The following is a 6,986-nucleotide window of genomic DNA, read 5'->3' as shown; positions in this document are numbered from 1 at the left end:
CCACCCCACCCCACCTCCTACAACTAATACATTACATTGCATTACATTACATTACAGTCTTTTAGCAGACGCTTTTATCCAAAGCGACTTACAATAAGTGTATTCAACATAGGTAGGGAACGAAAACTACTAATCACCAGAAGTCTTTAGTGCATTTTCTGCAAAAACAAGCAACCAAGAGTATACCTAGAGCTAAGGTAAAAGTGCAATATATCAGCTACCTATTTCCTTAAACAGATGAGACAAAATAGCTAAATCAAATGAGCATGAGCTAAAACAAATAAGTGTATCGACTAAACAAGATCCAATAAACAATCCAATAATCCAATAAACAATACAGCAATAGAAAACAAGCGTTCGTACAACTAGTTAACAACAAGTAGGTCAGGCAGAGAGGAAGGGTAGTGTTTCCTGAAGAGGTGAGTTTTCAGCCTGCGGCGAAATATGGGCAGTGACTCTGCTGTCCTAACATCAGTGGGAAGTTCATTCCACCACTGTGGGGCCAGAACAGAAAAGAGTCGTGACCGTGTGGATCGGCCAGAAGGACCCTTGAGTGACGAGGCAATCAGTCGCCCCGAGGTGGCAGACCGAAGTGGTCGGGCAGGGGTGTAGGCATCGACCATAGCCCGGAGGTAGGAAGGAGCTGTTCCTTTCACTGCCCTATAGGCTAGCACCAGGGTTTTGAACTGGATGCGAGCCGCTACGGGGAGCCAGTGTAGAGAGCGGAGAAGGATGGTTGTGTGGGAGAACTTGGGGCGGTTGAACACCAGACGAGCCGCAGCTTTCTGAACAAGCTCCAGAGGTTTGATGGCAGATGCCGGAGCACCAGCAAGGAGGGAGTTGCAGTAGTCCAGGCGGGAGATGACGAGAGCCTGGATGAGCACCTGGGCTGCCTTCTCCGTGAGGAAGGGGCGAATCCTCCTGATGTTGTAGAGCAGGAATCTGCAGGACCTCGTCACTGATGCGATGTTTGCCGAGAACGTCAGTTGATCGTCCAGGGTCACACCCAGATTCTTCACAGTCCGAGTTGAGGTCACCACAGCATTATCAATGGTGATGGCCATGTCTCGGTGCGGACAGCCCTTCCCCGGGAGGAACATCAGCTCGGTCTTGTCCAGGTTGAGCTTCAGGTGGTTTGTCGACATCCACTCCGAGATGTCAGCCAGACAAGCAGCAATGCGTGCCTCCACCTGGGTATCAGAGGGGGGGAATGAGAGGATTAGCTGGGTGTCATCGGCATAGCAGTGGTAGGAAAAGCCATGGGAGTGGATGACAGCACCCAGAGATGTAGTGTAGAGAGAGAAAAGAAGAGGACCCAGAACCGAGCCTTGGGGAACCCCAGTTGTGAGCCTGTGTGGTTCTGACACAGACCCTCTCAGCATCACCTGGTAGGAGCGACCCGTCAGGTAGGATGCAAACAGGGAGAGTGCAGAGCCTGAGACACCCATCCCCTCGAGGGTGGAGAGGAGGATCTGATGGTTCACCGTGTCGAACGCTGCAGACAGGTCCAGGAGTATCAGCACGGAGGAGAGAGTTCGCTCTAGCGGCATGGAGCGACTCCGTCACTGCCAGGAGGGCAGTCTCTGTCGAGTGACCCACTTTGAACCCAGACTGGTTGGAGTCCAGGAGGTTGTTCTGGTGGAGATAGGAGGACAGTTGTTTAAAGACAGCACGTTCGAGAGTTTTAGATAGGAAGGATAGAAGGGAAACCGGTCTGTAGTTCTTGATCTCAGAGGGGTCAAGTGTCGGTTTCTTCAGGAGGGGGGTGACTCTGGCAGTCTTGAAAGTAGAGGGAAAGTAGCCAGATGTCAGAGAGGTGTTAATAAGGTGGGTTAAGAAGGGAAGAAGTTCAGGTGCAATAGACTGCAACAGAGTGGATGGGACCGGGTCCAGAGAGCATGAGGTGGGGCGACTAGAGGTAACAAGGAGAAGGACCTCGTTAGGGGAGAGGGGAGAGAAGTGGGATAGAGAGGGGATGGGGGGGGGAGAGGAGTAGATGAAGGTAGAGAGGGGGGGGTGGCAGGCAGACGGGTGTGGGTAGTGCGCAGGGCACCAGCCGGGGGAGGAGGGAAGGAGGATCGGATATCGTTCACCTTCTTGTCAAAGAAGTTGGCGAAATCGTCGGGGAGGAGGGACGAGGAGGGAGGAGGGGGTGGTGGTTGCAGGAGAGAGGAGAAAGTTTCAAAGAGTTTTTTAGGGTTGGAAGCAGAAGCCTGAATTTTAGTGCAGAAAAAAGCAGCTTTAGCAGCTGATAGAGAGGAGGAAAAAGTAGAAATGAGAAATTGGAAGGTGAGAAGGTCCTCCAGGAGGTTGCCATTTCTCCATTTGCGCTCAGCCGCTCTCAGGCTCCGTCTCTCAGTCCGCACTGAGTCCGACAACCAGGGGGCAGGTGGAGTTTGGCGTGCAGGCCTGGTGGTGAGGGGACAGAGATGGTCGAGAGAAGAGGATAGAGTAGAGAAAAGAAGATCTGTGGCGGTATCAGGGGATAGAAGAGCAAAGGATTCAGGGGCAGGGAGAGCAGAGAGAACAGAGGAGGAAAGAACAGTGGAGGAAAGTGAGCGAAGATTGTGACGTTAGGCAATCATGTGGGTAGGGAGGGGCTGTGAGGGGGGAGAGGAGAGAGAGAGAGAGAGAGTAGGACATGAAGTAGTGATCAGAGAGTTTCTTACCCTTTTCACTGGAAAGAGGAGTGACAGACAGGTTAGCAATAGAGCAGCCTCTGGTGAAGATCAGGTCCAGTTGGTTGCCCGCCTCATGGGTAGGAGGAGATGGGCAAATAACTAGGTCAAAGGCGGCGAGAAACGAAAGTAGTGGGTCTAGCTGCTTCTCAGTCGGGAGGTTGAAGTCACCCAGAAGGATGAATCCAGAGCCATCGACAGGGAAGTGGGAGACTAGATGGTCCAGCTCCTCCAGGAAGGAGTAATACACTGTAAACTGATGTTTAGTTGTCATCTACACCTCAAGGACCACTCCACCCCACCTCCTTAAAACTAATACACTGTAAACTGATGTTTAGTTGTCATCTACACCTCAAGGACCACTCCACCCCACCTCCTTAAAACGAATACACTGTAAACTGATGTTTAGTTGTCATCTACACCTCAAGGACCACCCCACCCCACCTCCTACAACTAATACATTGTAAACTGATTGTTAGTTGTCATCTACACTTCAAGGACCACCCCACCCCACCTCCTTACAACTAATCGGGCAGAAACCTTGTATCATCATATTTCAACCTTCTTTGTTTTTGTCAAAAATGTATGCCCTGCTTCATCATGCAAGAGTGTCACACAAAAGTAGTGAAAATAGCAGATCTACAAGCTCTTGACGCGTTGTGAGCTTGTAGATCGGCTATTTTCACCATTTTTTAATGTTTTAAAATAATAATGAAAAAGGAACGGTTTTGTACATGCAACAAAACAAAAGGAAACAAACATTTTTCAATGGACCATCTGTAATTATGCAATGGACCATCATCAATCAATAATAGGATCAATGTAAATGTCTGGGTGTATTTGTCCTTGAGGTGCACATTGTTTACAGTAATAAATGCATATTGCTTATTGCTTGAATTAACGCCGTATGGCTTCGGAGGTTAATAATGCTGACTTGATCTACCAACAACCCAAAGGTTATTTTAAGAGCCACCCACACTTTCTGTACAGAGTTGATTCCATGTTTATTTAAATGTGAACTTTAGGTGAAAATATTCAGGCTAATTGCCTCGTATCAAGGTGAGAGAAAAGGCGACCATGGAGTATAGAGCTTAATGAATTCGCTCAAACATAAACATCCTAGTAGTGCAGACAGAATCTTGAAGGGCCATACTATACTATAATTTAAATACAATTCAATACAGACAAATTGTGATCCTCCAAACATTTTTAACAGCCAACATACCATGTGATTTAATGTATATGCATGCTGCTAGTCACCAGCAGAGGGCAGTGTAGACCAGGCCTGTCAAAATCGCGGCCCGCGGGCGTTTTGCGGCCCGCGGAAAGGTCCATAGCGGCCCGCGAAATACTTTGAAAAATAGTAAATTGACACTACATCTAACAGACGCAGTTTGCATTGCTATGCTGCCAAGCAGCTCGCCCCTCCCCCACTCGATGCTACTTGACTGAGTACCTCTGATCGCCCAGGCATTGTCTAACCAGCTGCGGAATGTTCTGGCTGATTGGCTCGTTAACAGTCTATTGAACTAGTCCAGTAGTAATGGCTATACTCTTTGATCGTCACACAGGAGTCAGCCCAGCACGGACATGTACTCTGTCTCTCTGTCTCTCTGTCTGTCTGTCTGTCTGTCTGTCTGTCTGTCTGTCTGTCTGTCTGTCTGTCTGTCTGTCTGTCTCACACACACACACACACACACACACACACACACACACACACACACACACACACACACACACACACACACACACACGTAGTGCAGTGTTATGAAAATAACTGCTCCCTGACATTAAGTTTGTTAAAGCAAAGAGATGTCAGGTGTCTGGGAGCAGCAAGTGATTTAGATGAAATTTCATGCTGGCTACACCATGTAAATTTGCCATTTTGAAAATATAATAATGGTAATAGGTAGTTAGAAGCATTAATCATATATGTGTTAAAAACGTATAAATGTATCAAAGCTGCTTCTTTTATTTCTCAGGAGCTTGCCCAGTGAAATCCTCAATATTAATTGAACTCAGAGCGTATTTAACATTCAATCTGGGAAAGCATCTGGGTCATTTTAAGATGAGCTTGTAGATCTGCTATTTTTGTAAATGTAAATAATTAAAGTAGCTAATCTTCATAAAACATTTTTTAAAGTGATATACTGTAGTTATAGCAGTGACTGAGATGTAGTGGAGTAGGAAGTTCTGGAAATTGGAAATACTCTAGTAAAGTAAAACTACGTCAAATCTTTACTTAGGTACAGTACTTGAGTAAATGTAATTAGTTACTTTACACCACTGTTCTATAAATGTAATTATTTAACCACCCACACACATTACCAGGTATTGTTTAACTTCAAATTATTCTACTTAAAATGGTTTATAATAATAAATGTAATAATAATAATAATAATAATAATAATAATTATTATTATTATTATTATTATTATTATTATTATTATTATTATTATTATTGTTACAAATTGCATTGTTTGTTTTCTGAGACAAGACAACAGATTGAAAAACAATGCTGTATAACTGAATGCGTGTGAGCGCGCATGTGCGTCCGCAACTGGTTCCTGCCCACCTCAAGTCACCATTTGACCAATCTTGCCCGGACACCAAAATGAGTTCGACACCCCTGGTGTAGACTGAGATGGCCACTTAAAGTTTTATAACAGTCACCATCATTCTTACTGATTATTTATCATGACTACTCTACTGTACCTCCATGGTGTGTAACGTTACATAATAAACACATGAAAAGAAATCTGTGCGGCATACAAAGCTATTCCTAAGATGTATCTATGTCCGCTTTCGTAATCAGAATTCAAGCCCAGTGTACAGTTCATTGGGTTTAGGTGTACCTGTATCCCAAAAACTTTCATTATCTCCCTTTGAACAATTAACCAAACATTTTCAATTTTGTGTCAAGACCACATCAGATGACTGTATGTCCCAGTACTGTTTTTCATTTCACACATTGCCACACATAGGATCATATTTACTTTGTCTTCCTTAAAGAAGAGGCTTTCATTAATATATTTTCCAAATTATTTACCCTCATTTCCCTTTTATATTGTGGTATAAGATTGGCTATAACTCCTAAGTTGTAAATATCGAAAGAAATGTAGCCTACTTGAGGCAAATTAAATTCAGTCTTAAGTTGGGCAAAGGATTTTAAGGTACTACCCAAAAAGAGATATTTTTATCTTGGAAATACCAGCATCTTTCCAGGCTCTGAACCCAACATCTGAACATGATTGAGCGAAATCAGGATTACAAAACACAGGAGCAAGAACAGAATATTGGTTCGTAATACCGAAGTGCCTACGTATCTGAATCCAGGATTTAAGAGTGTTTTTCACAATAAAGTTTTCCCTTATCCCATGAAGTGCAATAGCTCCATTTATAAATGGCATCTCAGATAGAGCTGACCCACATCCAACAGCCTCCAAATCAAGAAAAGTTGAATTATGATCATTTCTTGTCCACTCTGCTACTGTATATATCTAAAAATATATTTTAAAAAAAAGAAAACAGATGCAGGTCAAGGACCCCCTAGCTGAGAGAGAGATGAAGCTGGGAGTGAGACCCCCCACTACATTGTATACAATTGTGTTGCACATTTTTCTTTAACTCCACCGTAGCCCGTAGTACTTGCCCTAGCCTTGACAACCTTGCAGTGGCTAAAATGAAATTTAGATAGTGTGTTATGTAGACAGATGCCAGGTCATTGTTGACCTGGCATCTTATAGTGTATATAGTTTCTATGTACAGATTATTGATTTTTCTTATATTATACTGTTTAGACTGATGATAGGTTCTTGGTTTACCTATGATCCTAGATTACCATTTCTATGCATTTGATGATTTATGTATTACTTTTTTTTTTTATTACTATTTTCAGTCCAATTTAACCACTTAAACTGTCAATACTTAGTAAATTGACCTTTGGCTCTGATGTTGGTCTGCTCTTTTTTCCTTCTACACCAAACCTCTTTGCCGAAAATAGCTGATCAACAAGCTGACAACTGTAGATTTGCTATTTTTGGCTAAAGTTCATCTCAGAATAGGGATAGGGTTCAAGTGGTTAATGTAAAAAGAAAACTAAGGTCCCGGACCCCTTTTTGAAGACCCCTTACATAAAACATACAAAAACAAAAAAAGCATCAAAATAATATGTTGATTAGAAATCACCCTGTACCTATATATATATATATATATATACATATACATATACATATACATATACATATACATATACATATACATATACATATATACACACACACACACACACACACACACACACACACA

The sequence above is a fragment of the Gymnoscopelus braueri genome (assembly GCF_963280865.1).
Source record: "Gymnoscopelus braueri genome assembly, chromosome: 3".
Lineage (NCBI taxonomy): Eukaryota > Metazoa > Chordata > Actinopteri > Myctophiformes > Myctophidae > Gymnoscopelus > Gymnoscopelus braueri.
The sequence above is the reverse complement of the archived record's forward strand: the minus strand, read 5'-3'. Positions refer to the sequence as shown.